Source organism: Gorilla gorilla, chromosome 2, assembly GCF_029281585.2.
Source record: "Gorilla gorilla gorilla isolate KB3781 chromosome 2, NHGRI_mGorGor1-v2.1_pri, whole genome shotgun sequence".
NCBI lineage: Eukaryota > Metazoa > Chordata > Mammalia > Primates > Hominidae > Gorilla > Gorilla gorilla.
In genome coordinates, this window is record NC_086017.1 from 123987376 (window position 1) to 124008451 (window position 21076).

General features: G+C 41.1%; 1 long non-coding RNA gene across 1 annotated transcript in view; it reads left to right on the top strand.

The window, feature by feature from the left end:
* LOC129532391 (uncharacterized) overlaps nt 1–19603 on the top strand; it is a 105937-nt gene extending 86334 nt beyond the window's left edge. The window contains exons 3-4 of the long non-coding RNA XR_008678112.2: nt 16624–17006; nt 19015–19603. This is a non-coding gene — a long non-coding RNA (uncharacterized lncRNA). The remainder of the gene's footprint in view (nt 1–16623; nt 17007–19014) is intronic.
* The last annotated feature ends 1473 nt before the right edge of the window (nt 19604–21076 follow it).

Here is a 21076-nt window from a genome sequence, read left to right on the forward strand (position 1 = left end):
CTGTTGTTGCCCAGGCTGGAGTGCAATGGCACGATCTCGGCTTACTGCAACCTCCACCTCCCGGGTTCAAGCGATTCTTCTGCCTCAGCCTCCCGAGTAGCTGTGATTACAGGCACCCGCCACCACGCCCAGCTAGTTTTTGTATTTCTAGTAAAGATGGGGTTTCACCATATTGGCCAGGCTGGTCTCAAACTCCTGACCTCGTGATCTGCCTGCCTCAGCCTTCCAAAGTGTTGGGATTACAGGCATGAGCCACTGAGCCCAGCCTGTGATTTCTAAATTTATGTTTCTTCCACCAACTAAGAATGTCCCTTGGCTTCTCTGGGCATCAGTGTTCTCATTCCTTAATTAGAGGGGTAGCATTTGATGACATCCAGGGCTCTTTTCCAAATCTCTAATTCTCCAGCTCTGAACTCTCTTTAGTCCATCAATAGCAGTTGTTTCTGACGGCATCTAAGCGCCTTTGTGGGCTTCAAGATGTTGGAAAGGAAGGGCTTTCTGGTTGTACCTTTCCATCTAAGCGACAAGAGAACCTAATGAATAATAAAGCACTCACATTTAACGTTTTCATCTTTCATATGAGCCTTCTCTCTCAATCTTCCCCACCCTCAATGGAGTCAAGGACCAGAAATAAAAGGCAAAGTATTTAGTGTACTTTTGCAAAGCTCAAGGGCCTAGATCAGGCCTTGTTCCAGTCTGAAAAGTGTTATTTCTGTTCTGGTGAGGGATGGATTGTATCATTTCACTAAAGGCAAAATCTAGGAAATAAAGGAAATGACATCACCCAAGCAGGGAGAAGCCAAATATCTATCCTCAGTCATTTCTTGAAAAGGGATGGAGAGCTGAGATATGACGTTGGTTGAGCTTTGAGGAATTTATGGCTAAAATGCTCCCTCTTCACTTATTTTTCTCTCCATTGGATGAGGATCTGCAGACTTTGCTGGCTTACAACCAGCAGTCTGAAAGGATCATTGGTGCATGTTTGTATATTCCAGCCTCATAGGGATTCACTTCTGACAGTTCCCTAAGAAAGAGGAGCCCTTCTTGGGCCTCACAGATGAGAGTTTGGCAATTGGTTTCCACCAGGAATCTCCAGATTCAATCAACCTTATTAGCCCTTTCCCATGTCACCTTCTTGTCAGGTTTCCAAATCTCAGAGACCTGGAGAGGCTGTATTTCTGGCCAAGTGTCAACTTCCTCTCATCAAGAAGAAAATACATCACTTGCTACAGAGGGAAATTCCAGGGTGAGATGTCTTGGGTCCTAGTCTCTAGTCCACAGAGCTGGTGCATCTTCTCTCTCTCTCTCTCTCCTGATCCCTTAGAGTTCTTATAGTTCCATTCTGAATACCCAGTATACCTCTGTCTATCCTGGCATTTTAATGGGTAGGGTAGGAATTGTTATTGATAGGTACAACTACATGCTCATGTGCTGTTTGGTATCCTAATTTGGTGTCCACTCAGCTGGGTGTTTCGCTCTTGCTTTTCTGCATGAACTGTCCCAGTGGGCCCCTTTGTCAGCAGCAGGATTCAATCTTCTCCCCTTCAATAGCCAAGTTAGGAGATTTATTTTACTCTGCATGGCCTGGGTCTGCTTACTGGGAAGAGTTGCTTAGCCAGTTCACATCAGCCCTTCAGGGACCTGGATGGGAAATCCAGTATCAGCCCACATGGAATATTGCTTTGGCTGAGTTTCAGGGTAGTGGTTCAGAGTTCCAACATGCTTGTTTTCACTTTGTAGGGTCACTGCTAGGACACAAGGGGCCCTACATGGCTCAGCTGATAGGGGAGTCCTCTGGTCTGGGGCTCATTGCTTCTTTCTTAAACTTTAATAGCAGAAAACGCAGTGCACTGGGAAGCCCTATCTTACTGATCACACTAGCTGAGATAAATGAACATTATAATCAGCCTCACATCAGTACAGCCCAGGTCTCCCTCTGCCCCAATTTTTTTTTTTTTTTTTTTTTTTGAGACAGAGTCTTGCTCTGTCACCTAGGCTGGAGTGCAGCATCATGATCTCGGCTCACTGCAACCTCCACCTCCCAGGTTCAAGTGATTCTCCTGCCTCAGCCTCCCAGGTAGCTGGGATTACAGGCACCTGCCACTATGCCTGGCTAATTTTAGTATTTTTAGTAGAGACAGGGTTTCGCCATGTTGTCCAGGCTGGTCTCAAACTCCTGACCTCAGGTGATCCACCCATCTGGGCCTCCCAAAGTGCTAGGATTATATGAGCCACTGCAACTGGCCAAGGCCAGGTTGTTGTTTTCTTTTTCTTTTTTTTTTTTTTTTTTTTGAGATGGAGTTTCGCTCTTATTGCCCAGGCTGGAGTGCAATGGTGCAATATCAGCTCACCGCAACCTCTGCCTCCCAGGCTCAAGCAATTCTCCTGCTTCAGCCTCCCAAGTAGCTGGGATTACAGGCATGCACCACCACACCTGGCTAATTTTGTGTTTTAGTAGAGACGGAGTTTCTCCATGTAGGTCAGGCTGGTCTCGAACTCCCGACATCAGGTGATCCACCCACCTCAGCCTCTCAAAGTGCTGGGATTACAGGCGTGAGCCACTGCACCCAGCCAAGGCCAGGTTTTTTACCAAAAGAGTTTTTCAAGAAAATATTTTGTGATATTTAGAGCTCTTTTTTAGATTTAGAAATTGTAGACAAGAGACTATAGACTTAATTAATGAAAAAAACATGCTAAGCCTTTGGCACAAGAAAGTTATAGCTTCAAATCCCATCAGTCTGATTTGAGGGCAGTTGCTTAACTGCTCTGAAGTTCAGTTTTCTCATTTGCAAAAAAAACAAAAACAAACAAACAAAAACAGGTTATTGTTACTACCTTGCAGTGTTACTTAGAAAATGAAAAGAAACATTGTGTGCGTAGCACCTGACATCAGGTAAGTAAAAAAAAAAAAGATACTTATTATTTTTAGGATATGTGGAGATATGCAATGATGAAGAAAAATGAAATATTGAGAGAAACAAGAAACTTAGATTGGATGAGGTGGATCAGCTATAGTGGAAAACCTTATCTTCAGTGTGAGAAGCAGTGGGGGGGAAAAAAAGTCTGAAGGATGAAAACTTGTTAATGAGCTAGGTGGGTTCCAGGGAAGGAACATGGCACCTTGGAGCTAAAGAATGGGCAAAAATTTCAGCTAGAAAAGGTTGAGAACCAGCATGTTTACCTGCCTATTGCGTCTGTGAAGAACTAGTCAATGATAGCATCTGAATTTTTCTGACACGACCATCTGATTTTTATTCACCTGGGTATATAATTAATTGCACTTTGAACCAAGTGACTAAATTCATGTTGCACCAAAGCCCCCAAACAGAAATGAGAAATACATTACAACAGCTGCTACTTAGCACATGCTTCCCTGAAGAGCCAGGCACTGCGCTAAGCCATTTTACGTTCATTCCCTCCTTCAATTCTCACAATGGTATGAGGTATGTATTGTTTTCCCCATTCTATAGGTGAGGAAACTGAGGCTCAGAGAGGTTAAATGATTGCCCAAGGTCACATAGGTAGTGAGTGGCAGAACTGGAATTCACTTCAAAGTCTGATTGGCTGCAAGAACCATGTTCTTAACCACTGCCATATGCTTATCTCCTGCTGGTGAACAAGAAATGTCAGTCATTGGTTTTATATGAGAAATCCCTAATCTCTCAAATATTGGAAATGGAAGGCTACCACAGTGGAATGTTTGTGGGAAAGATCTTGAGCCCCTTCACCACAGTCCCTCTCTGAGCTGTGTCCTAGCCCCAGGCTGACATCCACCATACCACCAGCACAGGGCCAGGACCCCACAATCCTTCTAAGGGCCCATAAACATGTTTCAACTTGTCATACAATCAAAAGAAAAAATGATGAATATAATTTATACCAATGGAGTTATAAAAGATAATTTTTAATACTTTTTTATGGTGAAAGGTGTGCACAAGGGCAAAAGTACCTAAGGCCCATGAAATGCAGCCCTGCCTGTTTTCTCAAATAATCCAGAAAGTGTGTGGTGTGTAACTGTTATCCTTGCATAGCATAGGCTCCTCTATCATTCATTTGGGGGGTTATATCATCCTAGAAACCCTTCAGTGGAAAACACACGCTTCTCTTGGCAGGCTGTTCTTTTTGGCTAACATAAAAGTTGATACAAATATGTCCAAATACTCAAATATACAAATGTGGACAGATATTTATGCCTCAAGACACACAAGCTAAACCCCAGAATAGTATACCCCTGATTGTCCACGGGCATAAATTCACAAGCACCAGGGGTCAGCCCTAGGAACTTCAGTGCAAATATACTGGCCAACATATGAACGCACACACACACACACACACACACACACACACCATTTCCCCCAACAATAAACAAACAGACAATGAGCCAAGAAGATCAAATTACCATCCCATGAACAGTTAAAAAGAGAAAAGTCTCAGATTTGGAGCCTAATCTGCAGTACGTAAATAAATGGGTAAGAGTGAGTTGGAAAAGGGAGAATGCTTTGCAAATTGAACCGATGTATTTTTTTTTTCAAAGTCCAAGACCAGTTCTCCTTAATGATGGTTCCCAGAGATTCTCCAATTAGGCGTCCCCTGGTCTTTGAGGAGTCCAGATCTGCACAACTTGGCAATAGCATCAGATTTGATCTTTTACGGCCCAGAGGCTTGAACTGGGAGTTGAGAGGAGGGGAGAAGGGGAGTGGGTAAAAGCTTTGTGAGGGCTCCATGGTTAAAAACAAGTTCAAAAACAGCTGAAAAGACAGGGAAGAAACGATCTCATTAACTGGACCCCTTTCACCTCTTTCCTTTCCCATTCCACCCACAATTCTCTTCCTTCCACAAAATGTACCCAGGCAAAACAGATGAAAGGAAAGAATTATCCACCCTATTCTCCAAAGCCAAGGGTATTTATTTTGTTTTTGTTTTTGTTAATTGGGGGTAAAAATGTGAGGCAACCTCTGGGCAAAACTACTTTTGAGTCCTGCCTGTTTGGAATCAAATCCCAAACCTATGCTGATAGGAAGATATATACTTACCTCAGTATGGTTTCTGTCTTAGTTATTTGACTAGAATATTGAGAGATTTGCATGTTTTGGGCCAGAAAGATATAATACTATCTTTTGAAATAATAACCACAATAAGCGATCATTGTGCCAGGCACTACGCTAAGTACATTATCTGCAATGATGCCATTTAATCCTCACAGCTTCATAAAGTAGGTGCTGTTATTGCAGAAACAGGATTTTATAGAAAAGGAAACTGAAGCTTGGAGATGTTAAATAATTTACCCAAGTTATCACAGCTATTAAGTAGCTCAGATGCAATGTAACTCAGATGTGTTGTTGTATAATTTACATTGTGGGTTTGTTCTATTATTCATCATTTAATTTTTTTCCAAGCTGTAACTACTAGAAATAATATATTTTTTAAATTGTACTTTAAAAAAATTTTATTTTTAATTTTTGTGGGTATATAGTAGGTGTATATATTTATGCAGTACATGAGACACTTGATACAGGCATGCAATGGGTAATATTCACATCATGGTAAATGGAGTATCCATCCCCTCAAGCATTTATTCTTTGTGTTACAAACAATCCAATCATACACTTTTTGTTTTTTAAAAATGTGACGGTGTACTTTTTGTGCAAAAAGCTTTTATCTTATTTTTGATTATTTTCTTAGAATAAATTCATAATAGTAAGATGTCTAGATCAAAGGGCTTAAATATTTTTTGGTTCTCGCGGTGTGGTGGCAAATTGCACTTTCAAGGGCCTCTGCCAATTTACGCTGGGAATATCAACATAAGAGTGATATATTTGTGTTATATCCTTTCAAATACTGTCATTTGAAGATGAGATTTTTCCACTCTCTGGTCACCATTCCACATTCAAAGACAAGGGTTCTCAGGAATTCTGTTTCAGTGGCCAGGGGTATTCCAAGGCTATGAAGAAGCTGGATTATAATGGGCTATGCAAAGGTCCCATCTCCCATCTGTTAGCGAATCCCTTTCATTCTGCCATTAGGTACTCTTCCTTTTGGCTTAAGGCTTAGAGTGTTTCTAAAATGCCCTCTGGAAGGTGTTACTTTAAAATGGCTATTGCTATTTATGGTCTTTTGTGAAGATGCGGGGACTACTAGGTTGTTTTGAGAAGAAAGGGAAGCCAGTGATTGGAGTTCTGGGTGGGAAGGGGGAAGGAAAGGGAGTCAGGGAGGGTTCAGAGCTAAGAGCAGGTCCTTTCCCTGTCCATTTAGCCAATGTTTTTATTTTTCCTATTTTTCCTTTTCAGTGCCAGTGCATGGGAAAGTAGATTTCATTTATTCATTCACTCATTCCTTTTTTTTTTTTTTTTTAATAAAAGGGCTTCCCTCTGTTTCTTGGGCTACAGTGCAGTGGTTCAATCATGGGTCACTGCAGTCCTGAACTCCTGGGCTCAAGCAATCCTTCCACTTCAGTCCCAAGTAGCTAATACTACTAGGTATGTACTACCATGCCTGACTGATTTATTATCATTATTATTATTATTATTATTATTATTATTAATTATTGTAGAGATAGGGATCTTGCTATGTTGTTCAGGCTGGTCTCGAACTTCTGGCTTCAAGCAATCCTCCTGCTTCAGCCTCCCAATATGCTGGGATGTGAGCCACCATGCCTGGCCTCCATGCTTTTTTGAGTGCTTACTCTGATGTAGACTCCAATTATAGGCATTGGAGAGGGACACATCAGTGAACAAAACAAAACCTCTATCCTAATGAGGCCTATATTTTAGTGAGGGAAGACAGACAAATAAGTATATATAATGTCAGGAAGTGATGAATGCTATAAAATCTTGTCTCTAAAGAAGAAAATTGTCATAAGCCATGGTCTCTTCCTATGCTGGAGACAGGCAATCCACAGACTTAAGGGTTTGGGGACATATGTGTGAAACTGGAGGATATGGCAGGAAAATAAAAATTATAGGCAAAGTAATTATTAGCAAACAAGACAGTTTTCCGACTCTTATTAGAAAGTACTACAGATTCCCTTCACTTCCCATATGAAAAATCTATGATTTTAGTCAGCAGGTCCTTCACTTTGCTGTAAAAATGTAAAAGATGCATCTAGATACAGTGTTATTGTTCTGTATCTAGATACAATGTTACTGTTCTACAGCAAGGGCAAAAAAATTCTTGCAGGCTTCCCACTGAGAAGGGCCTGTGCTGGAACAAGTAAGGTAGAAAGCCCTGGGGAAGTCTAGACTTGCCCCAACCCTCTGAGAGACTTGGGCCAGGCCCTTCACTGCTCTGCCCTATACCTCTTGAAGCCTAATTAAGTAAAATGAGGAGAATAGAAAGGAAGGTCTCTGTGGTCCCATCCAACCTGAGCCATCTTTTTCTACCCTAGCTTACATTTCTGCCTGGGAGACTTACAAGCGCACAACAGGATTAATCCATCAGCCCTGCTGGGCTGGGAGAGGGAGGGAGCCAGGCGGAGGAAGTATCAATGATACCGCACTCCAGTGAGCACTGAAGAGGCTCCATTCATGGACCAACAAAACCTGGGAGAAGCCTCAGACTTAATCAGCCAAGGAGGCTCCAGCAGCAGGAACAAAAGAAATCAAAGCTTCACTGGGTAATGCAGGCACAGCTTCTGTGTTCCTCCTGAGACCTGAACCCACTGGGTCCCCAGCAGACAAGAAGTGGTGGGTGTGGGCGCGTGGGTGCGTGAGCGCGCGCTCGCGCACACCCACACCCACACCCATACACACACACACAGACACACACACACATACCGAGAGCTTACTGGTTTCCAGAAGAAAGGGGAGAACAAAGATGTGCAGACAAGGCACCTGCAGAATGAGACTATGGCTGATATAATTAAACAAGAGCTTCATTTAACCTTAGACCATACTCTAGGAATGCTTACACAGTAGTTTAATTTTTTTCAGTTAAGATTCATGTTACACTTAATAAGTGAGGGATGCTTTAATGAGATTCAAAATGAAACTCTTGCATGCACTTCTGCATAAAACCTTTCAGGGTCCTAGAGTTACTTGTTTCTTAACATCATATAGCAGTTGCAATACTTTGTATCATGTCTTTCCACAGAACATCTAGCTAGGCATATTTCTTTTTGTTCTACATCTAGCTAGGCATGCTTCTTTTTGTTCTATGTTCAGACAGTCTTCTAGTGAAGTAGGTTGAGATTATGCATCATGCCTAAGTGGGATGCTTAATCTCATTTAATAAGTGGGAAAACTGAGGTAGCGTTTCTTATGGCTGCTTATTACGCCTATGTGTGCCACCATAATCACCTGGGCCAACTTCGTCAATAGGGTGATCATTGTCCCTGAACTGATGGTGGTGGGAATGAGCATATCGTCATCACCCTTCCTTAGGAAGTGCCAGAAGGAAGACAGGCAATTAAGATGCCACATGAAACTCAGTAACCTTACTGGAAAGAGTGCCTTCTCCGTGCTAGTCTAAATGCCACACTCTGTGTCATTTTCAGGTGCTGAAAGTATCTGGAAGATTCCATTATTATCAGGATGACTCACAAAATTTAATAATTACTTGTTTTTGCTTTGTTTTGTGTGCCCATGTTTTACATGATGTGACCTTCTGCTGCCCTGTACTATCATAAATTGCATCTTTCTGAAGGCAGTTCTGAGTAAGTTTGTGTCCATGAGTATGTGCTAGCATTTCAGCTCATGGGCATTGCCTTAAAGAAGTAACTGGAGCTGTCGGCAATCTGTTGTGAGGTCTTCAACTAGCTCATTTATTAAATAGCTTTAGGACAAATATTCTTGGATGAAAAATCTGGTATAAAAATGAAAAGGAGAGTCCTGCAAACAAAGAATACAGTTCACTGTGTTCAGTTATTTTTCCCTAAAAAAAATGGGTAAGAGATGTAGAGTTAAAAAATATTTTTGAGTTGTTATGACCAGTAGATGACAGACGTGGTTTTTACTTTTAAAATATGATATCTGTGACTACAACTGATTGTAGGCAAAACCACAGAGATGCTTCTTTTGCTTGAATTCAGCTATTTTCCTACTCTGTGTTCTTCTCCCAACTTGTGATTTGTTCTTACCCATGAATTAGGTGGCTCTTGAGTTGCTCTTGATCTTACCCCTATTCTTTGCTGTTGTCCCTAAGCAATGCTCTTTATCTGGGGCCAAACCCACTTCTTCTCCCCTCTCAATACTTTCCAGCCAAGGGTCCTGACTTTCCGGTCCAGGTGCAAGTTCCTGACACTGGATAATTCCAGGCATCATTTCCACAACAGAGAGCTTTTGGGACAGAAAAGCCTTTACACAGCACTCATCTCAGATTCCCCATGGAGGGTCTGCCTATGCATTGAGTCTGGCCCCTTCAGACCCCTTTTTCTTGTCATCACAGAGGGAGCTCGAGCTCTTGGCCAGGCTTGTGAGCAGAGGAAAGACAGTTGCTATCGCTATAGAACCATTTAAAGCTTTTTGTGTGTGTGGGGGGCGGGGGGGAAAGACCTTCTGGTAGGCCTTATTACATCCTACTGGTTCTCCTCTCACCTCTGTGGTGTAAATGTTAATTATCTAGGAGCAGACCACTCCATCATTACAGATCTCACCTTCCCACTCTAGTCTGTTTCCCAGTGAAAACATAGCTTCTGCAGCCCTCAGCCCCTAGAGCTGACCCCTCCATCTTTACAGGCACTTCCTGCTTTTGGTGGCAACTTTCATCTCAAGGAATTAGAGGTGTTTTGTGCAGCCAGCACACAGTGGAGACAGTGCACATTCGCAGAGCTGAACAGACTGCCAAGAAAGACAGTGCCCTTCTGCTGTAAAATTCCAGTAGAAGTCCTGTGGCTGGGATCGTGACACACACGGGAGTCTAAGGCTCACAACGGGCTATCATAGTCTACCTTGTAAGCCTTACAAATATTGAAATATGGCTTTGCAGGGGGTAGTTTATATAAGATGAGGTAAGTTAGCCGTGGGACTTTCCCCATAGTCAAAAAGTTTGAGAACATTGAAGAAAAGTATAGCCTTGGTCGGAAGCCAAGGAATGGACACCATCTTTGAAGAGTATCTTCTTTTGCACCTGAAAATGGGCAGCTCAGCCTATGACACAGAAAGATGCAGAGAAGGCCCACTGATGGCCTTGGCCTCAGAGACTCATCACTGTCCTTTCAGACTCCAGATCCTGACTCTCTTGACATCATTAGAGTAGCATCCTCCATGCCCCAGGTGCTGACACAGCCTCCAAGCCACACACACACACACACACACACACACACACACACACACACGCCAGTTTGTTAATTTACCCAGAAAAATACAACTAATAAGAGTACTGGTTATTCACTCTGGCCAAATCAGCACACTGTCTCAGAATGCAGGCAGTGAGTTAAGCTTCAGAAGTGTCTCTCCATTGAGATGCTTTAGGCTCTCTCAGCAAGTCAAGGACAAGAAGACTCTGTCCAGAGCTGTTATAGTGCCTTAGTGGGTCTACCAACATTTGCCTCTGCAACACCCCACCTTTTTCTTTATTTTATTTTATTTATTTATTTTTTTTTGAGACGGAGTGTCACCCTGTCGCCCAGGCTGGAGTGCAGTGGCATGATCTTGGCTCACTGCAAGCTCCGCCTCCCAGGTTCACACCATTCTCCTGCCTCAGCCTCCCCAGCAGCTGGGACTACAGGTGCGCACCACCACGCCCGGCTAACGTTTTTTTTTTGTATTTTTAGTAGAGACGGGGTTTCACCATGTTAGCCAGGATGGTCTCGATCTCCTGACCTCTTGATCTGCCTGCCTTGGCCTCCCAAAGTGCTGGGATTACAGGCGTGAGCCACCGCACCCAGCCCCTTTTTTCTTTATTCTTATAACTGATCATTTCTTTGTACCCACCCCACACCCCAGACAGACACATTTTATTCTAAAGCATTCTTCAAGCAGTATGCGTACAATTGGTTGGGTTCTAAGTACTGCGCTTGCTGGTTCCCTGAGATTTCTCTTAGTTCACCTTGATTGGTTTCTTAGGCATCCTTAAGCTCTTGGCTCACACATTTATAAATGATTTTTTTACTTTACTTCCAAAGATGACTAATTACATCAATTGTGTGTGGATTTTAGTGGTTTAACTCTTATTTAAACTGTATTTACAAGTCTTAGAACTTATCTTACTGTGGCCTTTATGCCCTTCAATGTCTTCTTAACTAATCTGTTGATAGAAGCAAACCTTCCAATGTCCCAGCCCCTGAATGGCAGAGACAGACGCTGAACTATGCATTCCAGCTATTATCCTTCCTCTGAACTGAACATTAGCCTTCACTCCTTCTATGAAGCCAGCTTTAAACATTCTTCCCACACTGCACATGGGGAGCTGTGGGGATAGTTAGCTGAACTTTCCCAACACCAACTTGTTGAAAGCAGAGGAATCAAATAAATGATGAAAGCAGCAGCAAATGAGCTTTTGTGCAAACTGACCACGCCCTCAGTTAGGGCTGGCAGCAGAAGTTTAATGGCCCCCCTTTCAGGGTCACTTAGTTAGTTGTAGTTTACAGGATGGTCCCAACTCCTGAGGTATCACTTGCTCCTCAAACATCTACTCGTAGCCCCCACCATGCTAGGCATGAAGTGTGGGGTAGGATGACTAAGAGATGAATGAGACATCATGCTTGCACTCCAGGAAGTCACAGTCTATGACGGTAGGACACTGGCTTGCTGGCAAGTGATTCCTGAAAGAAATGATGGAATAATGACTGACAAGAAGAAGAAGGGAATTACCTGAAGAGGCGTTCAATCTTGGAGGACTTCATGCAAGCACAAGGCTGTTTCTTTGCTCTAAGAGCACTCATTCCTCCTTTTCCTTCTCCCTGTCTCTTTTCTCCTGGCCTGTGGGGTCTGGCGGCTTGTCTATGTGATGGCTGCAGCTGCTGCTCTGCAGAATGAGTCACCTCCACCCATCCCCCTACATGAGCAGCTCCGCACTCCATGAAGGGATCATGGATCTTCAGATTAAGCATAAATTTGAGCTAAAGTATTTATTTATTTATTTTTAAATTAGAGCGAAAACTCTTATTTGAATATGAATGTGCTTCCTCACTTCATTTTGAAGCGTAAGGATTGTGTTAATTTCTGATGGAGAAAAGGGCACAGGGAGGCCCCCTTTAAAAAACGGCATGTGCCCAGTATCCTGAGACCCCAGGGCCAGAAACCTTGAACCAGTAAGTGACAAAAGGCAAAGGAATTAAGCTAGCCACACTTAAAAAGCTAACTAGGAAAGTTGGATTGATTTTGGCTAAATTAAATCCCAAAACCATGTAAAATGTTCCAAGAACGTGTATTCCTAAAGATTTTATTGTTTATAAAATGTTAGTCCAACGTTGATATTATGAAATCAGCAATATTTAATAAGTGTCCGTCACCTTATTCAGCACTGGAAATACTGAGCAAGACACAGTCACAGCCCTTGTGGTTCCTTGATGTTTCATCACAGTAAAAGACACAGCTTCCGAAAGGTTCTGCCAGAAGTGAAAGTTAGTCTCTGTTTCTGTCTCTGTCTCTCCCAACCTCTACCTTCCCTTTTGTCTTTCTCTCCTCCCCTACACTGATGATAGTCATGGACACAGTACATTGGCAACTAGCACACTGATGTCCAGGCACTGCTTGTATGGTCCACAATGTGCTACATGATTGTATCAGTCAGGACAGACTAGGTTATGTTGCAGTAACAAACAACTCTAAAATCTGAGTGGCTTAAATAATAAAGGTTTCTTTCTTTTTTTTTTTAGATGGAGTTTCACTCTTTGTTGCCCAGGGTGGAGTGCAATGGCACGATCTCTGCTCACGGCAACCTCCACCTCCCGGATTCAAGTGATTCTCCTGCCTCAGCCTCCCGAGTAGCTGGGATTACAGGCATGCACCACCATGCCCGGCTATTTTTGTATTTTTAATGGAGACGGGGTTTCTCCATGTTGGTCAGGCTGGTCTCGAACTCCCGACCTCAGGTGATCCGCCCACCTCAGCCTCCCAAAGTGTTGGGATTACAGGTGGGGTTACACCACGCCCAGCCGGTTTCTTTTTCACTGAAGCTACGTATTCATCACATTTAAGCAGGAAACTTTGCTTATTGTAGTCAGCTGGAGTCCCAGGCTGATGGAGCAGCCACCATCTTGAATGCTGCTGGCTATTGTACCAAAGACAAAAGAAAGCTCTAAAAAGTCACAAATAGGCTCCAGGCTCCAGCCTGGAAGTGTCTTTTGCATGTCACTTCCACACAAAATTCAAACGTCATAACTAGTTATAAGATTCCACTCAACCATAGGAATTCAAGAATTTCAGTCTTCCCTATGCCCAGAAGTAAGGAAAATGAACGATTTTGCAAAGAGCACTAGCAACCACTACAATAGTGTATAGCAGATTTGACATGCTGACCTAAGCCTAAGGTGCTATGCCACTGGGTGATCTCAGCCTTATCATAGTGAATCTTGCCTCTCCAGCCTCAACGGAAAGTAGAAAAAGCACAGTACTGGATAGCTTTCCAGAATAATCTGATCCCAGGGTGATCCTATCATGCTAAAGCCGCATAGATAAACACAAAACATGATGAGGAGGGTGGGAAGCTAGTGTAATAAGATGATTAAATGCAGAGACTTAAATACCAGACAGATTTGGGCTTGCATTCTGGTTCCACCATTCACTATTCATGTGAACTTTGCCAAGTTTCTTAACTTTTCTGTGTCTCGGTTTTTCTCATTTACAAAATGAGACTAATAAAGCTTACTTCATAAATTTATTGTTGGGAGGCACTAAGGTAAAGCATGCAAAGCCCTTAGCCCAGTACCTGGTAACTTACAAGTACTCAGTAAGTCGTAATTGTCATTAGTAGTGTTAGGATTGGAATAATAAGCCAATATTAGCACAATGCCTAAAAGATGATGTGTAACAAACTAAAGAATTGTTTTAATTGTTGCCTTTCCTTGAAATGCTCTAAGTGTTAAGAAAAGGAGTGTGGGCTGAGTGCAGTGGCTCACTCTTGTAATCCCAGCACTTTGGGAGGCCAAGTGGGAGGACTGCTTGAGCCCAGGAGTTTGAGCCCAACCTGGACAACTTAGTGAGACCTCATTGCTAGAAAAAATTTTTTAAAAAGCCAGATATGGTGGCATGTGTCTGTAGTCCCCGCTACCTGGGTGGCTGAGGTGAGAGGATTGCTTGAATCCAGGAGGCTGAGGTTGCAGTAAGCCATGATCAAGTCATGGCACTTTAGTCTGGGCAGAGCCAGACTTTATTTCAAAAAAAAAAAAAGAAAAGAAAAGGAGTATGAGAAAGAGATGACCCCAAGTATTATTCACCTGAGACATTGGTATGCTACATCTGGAATATTAATACCTTTCCCAGCATACATCCTTTGGGGACGCTATGTATGAAATTCCTCAAATAGGCATAGTGGTGAGGAAAATAGGCTCTAGTGTCAGACTAAGTTAAAATTCAAACTATCAGTATACAGCTCTGTGACCTCAGGCAGCCTCCTTTACCTCTTCCTCATCTGTAAAATGGGGATAATAATTACATGGCATGGGGTTGCCATGTTGATTAAATATATTAATGTACATAAAATGCTTAGCCTAGTGCCTGACACGTAATAATGACCCAATGGATGTTAGAATTATTAAACATGAGGAAATCAAGACTCCAAAAACTAAAGTCACTCGCCTAAGATCACACAGTTAGTAATTAGAAAAATTTAGACTCTGGTTTTTCCAAATCCAAAGCACATGTGCCTGCATTTTACCACATCATTCCATTATTTACACTTACATAATTGCCCTTAGGACTTCGTTAATCTTCTGAAATTTGGGTCAAGCCATTCTCAGGCATAGTTGAAGAAAAGCAAGAAACCATACAGTGGACTATCACAGTGGCAGGAAATAAATGGAGTCCCTCCATTTTCAAGACTGGCCCAAACAGGCTCCTGAAGTTGCTTACCCTATAAGAAATTAGAGATATTACTTCACAGTTTTTGATTACCCACTGTTGAGTATCTGTGCTTCATCGGGCTCAGTACTAGATGAGTTGTTTGTGTTTTCCCATTTAATTTTCACACAGCTCTTTGATGGAAGTAAGTACTTATTATCCCCATTTTACGGAGGAGGGAAGCTAAGATTCAAAGGGTTAAGTAACTTACTCAAGGTCACATAGGTAGAAAATGGCAAAACCTCTGAAAGATAAATTAGGTTGAAAACAACCTTTCTGTACAATATAATCTTTTTTTTTTTAATTTCGATCAGCATCTTCCAGATCTTCAGAGTAGTAAATGCTGATTAGAGAAAATATTGAAAGAAAAGTATAAAGAAGCAGGAAATATTATCTATGATTCCACTGCCCAGTGTCACTCACTGTTAACTTTGATACAGTTCCTTTGAGTCCTCTCTCCATCTTTCTTTTTCATTGTATAGGTAAGATCACACTATATAATTCTGTAATGCAATTTTATGCAACTCTATAAAGTAGGTATTATATAATCAAATAGAACAGTTATGCAACCAGTATTTTCATATACTCTACTTTTTAAGAGAAAGAAGTAAAGGACAACAAAAAGGTGATAGACCTAATTTATTTCAAAAACCCAAACAAAACACTGCCAGGCTGTGGCCTGTGGTTGCTATAAATTCCTTTCTGTTTTCCACCCCTTTTCCATCTACAGCATTAGGATTGATTTCCATTTTCTTGACCACAATGATGATTCACAAGCATCACAGATTAAAGAATGTTTAACGACACTTCCCTCCTTTGGCTTGCACTTGGACAGGCCAGCACTTGAGCAGGCCAGACTATGGGACCACTCAGTGGACATCAGAAACAGGAGACGAACCACATCTCCCTCCTGTGGCCTGGATCGTGTTCCAATTTCCTCTTTTGGTCATTCTTGCTGGCTCTACAGTAGCCCTCTTGTCTCTAGGATCTAAATTTCAGGGCTTCCTTCTCTGCAGCCCTTAGACACTTCTCTGACTAACCATAGACTATGTGGAAAATGGTAGCTGGATTGCCTTTGGGTGGAGTCCTTGCCCTGTGGCATAGGAAACAAAGGAAAGGAGAGAGATGCCCTTTGAGATTAATGAAAATGCTCTCAGCCTAATAAAATCTAAAAATAGCCTCCCTGTGATACGAACCCGTGGCCCCTAAGGGTCCTAAAGAGAGAGCTAGGGGAGGTTCAGCTGGCCACAGAGATGCTAAAGGTCAGGAGCAGACTTTTAGGGTTTGCTGTTTTATAGGTTTAAAGACCAGGTCTGTGTTTTGATAACTGAACTTGCTAATAGCTGGCCACTTGAGTTGCTTCTTCCAGCTCTTTGTTTGTTTTAAATAAAGAGATTCAGCCAGTAATAATGGGAAGAGCTGCAAATGACTTCCCCAGTTGGGAGTGCCTGCTTGTTTTTCCTTCTGCCTGGGCATGCTGATGTGCAGGCCACACTCACAGACTCACATGTCTGAGGAGATAGCCCAAGGGAGCCCTCGGTTTGTATATTTATATAGGATGTGTGTATAAGAATGTGTTCAAGTATCAAAATACATAGGTAACCATGGGTGAAAAGAGGAATTCTGTTGCAAGAATTTAAATATGCTATTTCTCATACATTTATGTCTTCATTCATTTCTTTAACAGACACTTATTGAGCACCTGCTGTGAGAAGCACTGTGCTATTTGCTGGGAAACATGCTGAGATTTCTAAAAAGTGGGCCTTTATTTCTCCCCCTTCAGAAGCTTTCCATCCAGTGGGGGCACTATCTGATCATTCATTAAAGCACACACGGGTCACCCACAATGAAAGATATTGTGGGATAAATGCTTTGGGAATGGTACCGAAGACAGGTGCTGTAAGAACCCAGAGGAGTATGTGTTCACTTCGGGCTTAAAAGACATCAAAGAAGATCAGTGGAGGAGGGAGTGGTGTGCTAGAAATCATACAGCAAATATCCAGTGGCAAGAAAAGGCACAGCATATTGGGAGTTTCAAGAAGACTGGTTTCCCTGGAGAGGATTCTCATGGTAAGGTGAATTGAAATAAAATTGGAAGCTAAGAGTCAGATTGTATAGGGCCTTGAATGCCAAGTTCAGTTGACTTACACACATATAGATGAGGAAGTGGGAGGGAGGTAGCTCCCAAGGTCTCAGAAATCCAGGTGATAGGACTGAAATTATAACATAAAATGGCTCTTTACTTTCAGAATTGTTTCTAGGCCAGTAAGTCATCAATACACCCTAAGAAAATAAATTCATATGGAATTTGCCAAAGTTGTAGAAAGGATAAAATCTCTAAATAAAGGGTAGCCCTTTAAGTTGAATCCATTAAGAAAAGTTAAATTATGCTTATTTTTTTCACCATGACCTAGTAAAAATTCTGTCACAACCATTGATACAGCTAAATCCCCTTTATTCCGACTCCAAGCTCCTCAAGGAACCTTGTGAATATCAGATGGAGCTATAGGAGAAGACATAAGAGGCCCCCTTAGTGCATTAGCTGCTACCCTGGTCTTGCACTTTGGTCTCTTGAGAGCCTTGCTAGCATGAATAAGCGTCCTCAAGTGGGATCAGCTCTTGGGACACTGGCTAAGTTACATTTCTTTTTTCTTTTTTTTAAGAGACAAGGAGTCACTATGTTGCCCAGGCTAGTCTCAAACTCCTGGGCTCTAGCAATATTCCCATCTCATCCTCCCAAAATTCTGGGATTACAGACATGAGCCACCATGCCTGGCTCAACCAAGTCACATTTCTGAATCTTCAAGTTAAAGACTAAAAACCCTGGACTTGCCTTTGTGAATCCACCAAATGGCTCTTTCCAGACTCTGATTGGGGCAGCTTACCAGCTTTCCCTCTGGGCCTCCTTAAAAAGCACCCAATCATTCAAAATACACACAGTTCTGGGTGATGGAAAAGTTTAATTAATAGACTTATGTGGCTTGCATATGTAAATCACCAAGAAGTAAATATAATTAAAAACTTTACAATAAAAAACTTTAAATATTCATACATTTTTTGATGATTCAAGAACTACATTACCAAAAGACATAACCAGAATATATCAGAACTCTCAAAACGCAACAGAAAACAAATAAACCAATGTAAAAAAAATGGGTAATTAAACAGGCACTTCACGAAAAAGGATAGCTAGATGATAAGTAAGTACACGAAAAGTTTTCAACAACTATTCATTATTAGGGAAATGTCCGTTAAAACTACAATGTGTTACCACTGTATATAAAATTAAAAATACTGACAATACCAAGTGCTGACAAGGATGTGGAGCAACTGGAAATCTCATGCATTGCACATGTGAATGCAAAGTAGTAAAGCGACTCTGGACAATGGCTTGGCAATTCCTTAAAACGTTAAACATACACAATGACCCAATAATCCCATCCCTCAGGTTTTTACTGTAGAGAAATGAAAGCTTACGCTCACACAAAAACCTGTACATGCATGTTTATAGCAGCTCTAGTCAGAATCACCAAAAACTTGAAACCAACCACCCAACTATTCTTAAATAAGTAAATGGGTAACAAAAGCCACATCAGAATCTTACAGTATTTGGGGGGAACATTATGACCAATTAGCATCATGAAGTGGTACCATAGAAGGAAAATGGTCATATTTTTCCTTCTGCTTATTAAAATTCCACATAAAGTGAGGGTTCCAGATAAAGTAGGCTCCTTATGTTTATAAGAAAATGTGTAAACATTAGCCACACTGTGAGTTATGAGTGTTTGTGTTGCAGCTAAATGCACAAGTATTGAGCATGGAATGCAGGTTTTGAAAGAGCAGAAGAATAAAGCATATGAGTGGGAGAAGCAAGAGAAAGGCTGCATGCAGAATAAATAAAAGCATCTCTGTTCATCAGTGTTAACTTCAACCTTAGAACCAAAATGAAGCAATTGTATGCATGAGTATATATATGTGTGTGGTCCATGTTCATTTGGAGGGTCAAAAGCCTTTGATTAAAATTTTTTAAATTAAGACTCAGAATCATTCAGTGTTTTTAAAAACTGATCTCTTTAAGGAGAAGAATCCTATGTTTTGATGGACATGAGAATAGACAAAGAATTGGGAGAGCAGGAGGCCCTGCCAGAGGAAGGCCTGTCTAAATCCACATACCAGTGCAAGCTGTCTTCGGCTGTCCTACGTACTAAGGGACATAGCTCAGCACAACCAATCCCTGTGATGCATCAGCCACTGCATCCGTAAACCAGTGACCACTTCTGAAGCAGCAGAAGTTATTTTGCTGCAAATCTATCTCCAGGATCCAAAATGTGTTTAATCGGGGTGAGCCATTAACTGAATTAAATGAGACATATGTTTACCAGCAGGTGGCAATAGAGGTAATGGTGTCTCCCATAACGTTAAACTTGCATTATTTTATACGCCAGAAATGGGAATCTTCAAAACTTGATTGGGTCCCAACTTAACTTCACTCTATCTTACATTTGCATTCTGAGATGAAATTATTCAAGCCAAGATATTGTAACCAGAAACATAAATTTTTCTTTTATTAAGCTGATATTGTGCTTCATTTTCTAAGGGTGGCTCCTCCAGGAGCTTGATATTTTTAATTGAAAAATTGGAAAAATAAAACATTATTTATAGCCTCATGAGTTAGAGTTATTTGTGGTCAAGGGAGGCTTTTAAAAGGTGAAATAAACACTATTTTCAAATACAGCTGCCTGGCATTTAATAGTGGAACGCATATTCTCTTGTGAACAAAGACAAAGCAATTCGACCACTTTTGAATGTCAAAGACATACTAGGTTCCTAAATGACTCTCTTAAACCTTTGTTAATTCTCTTCACATATGAGAAAACCCTTAGGTTTCAATGGAAAAAATAAACATTTTATTCTCACATGATTTCAAAGACTATTGTAACAGGATAGTTTGCTCTTAAGCTCATGTCCCAGATGGAAGGCATTGTTGCAAGAACATTTTACCCGACTGTCCTGATCCTAGAACTTGTAGAATGCCTGTACTTCTTTCTGTTTCACCAAACTTCCCTGATTGTCTGGCTCCTCTCTTTCGGCATAGGTTCCTGGGCTCCCGTCTAACTCTTAGTCTCATTTCCCATGGTCCCTCTCTTTTCCTGTGGTTTATCACTCCTTTCATTTCCCACAATCTCTCTCTCATAACTGGACTTGGAATACATAATGTAGAAAAATATATACGTAGAAAATAAAAATGTTATTTAGGAAAATAAAACTATTTCTTGCTATATTTTATGATCTTAAATTTAAAGGCTTGTTCAGTTCCATATTTCTAAAAACCAGAAATAATTTACTTGCCAATTATTTAACTTAATTTTTAAATAAGTATGCACATTCATGTGATTCAAAATTTGAAAGGTGCAAAAGGGTAGTAAAAAATGTCCCTTCTACTCTTTCTTCCAGCCAGTAGCAACCAATGCTTCAAGTTTCTGATGAATATTTCCAGAGATATGCATATACCAGCAATTACATATATGTGCAGGGGTGTGTGTGTGTGTGTATATATATATATACATATATGTGTATATGTGTATATATATATACATATATGTGTATATGTGTATATATACACATATATGTGTATATGTGTATATACACACATGCACATATATAAGTGCATATGTGCATATATATGTGTGTGTGTGTGTGTGTGTGTGTAGATATTCTTTATCTTTCCTGATTATTACACAAAGGACAAATGATAGCATACATTACACAAAAGCACCTTGCTTTTATTTTACTTAGCTATTATACATAGCTTGGCAATTATTCCCTATGAATCCAGAGAGAGCTTTCTCCTTTCTCTTCCCTTTTTCATAGCCACAGAGTATTGCACTGTACGGATAGTCCATAATTTATTTCAATCTGACCACTACACATACCACTTTGTTTGTTATTAGTTAAATAATTTCTGCTTTTAGTTTCTACTTTCTTTAGGTTTATTATTATCATTCAGTTCTTTTTATTAATTCTTTGAGTCAGATGTTACGTCTTTCATTATCAGTCTTTTTGTTTACTATTCTACATATGGAAGACTATGAATTTTCCTCTGAGCACTGCTTTAAATTGCACTCTTTAGGTTCTAGTAT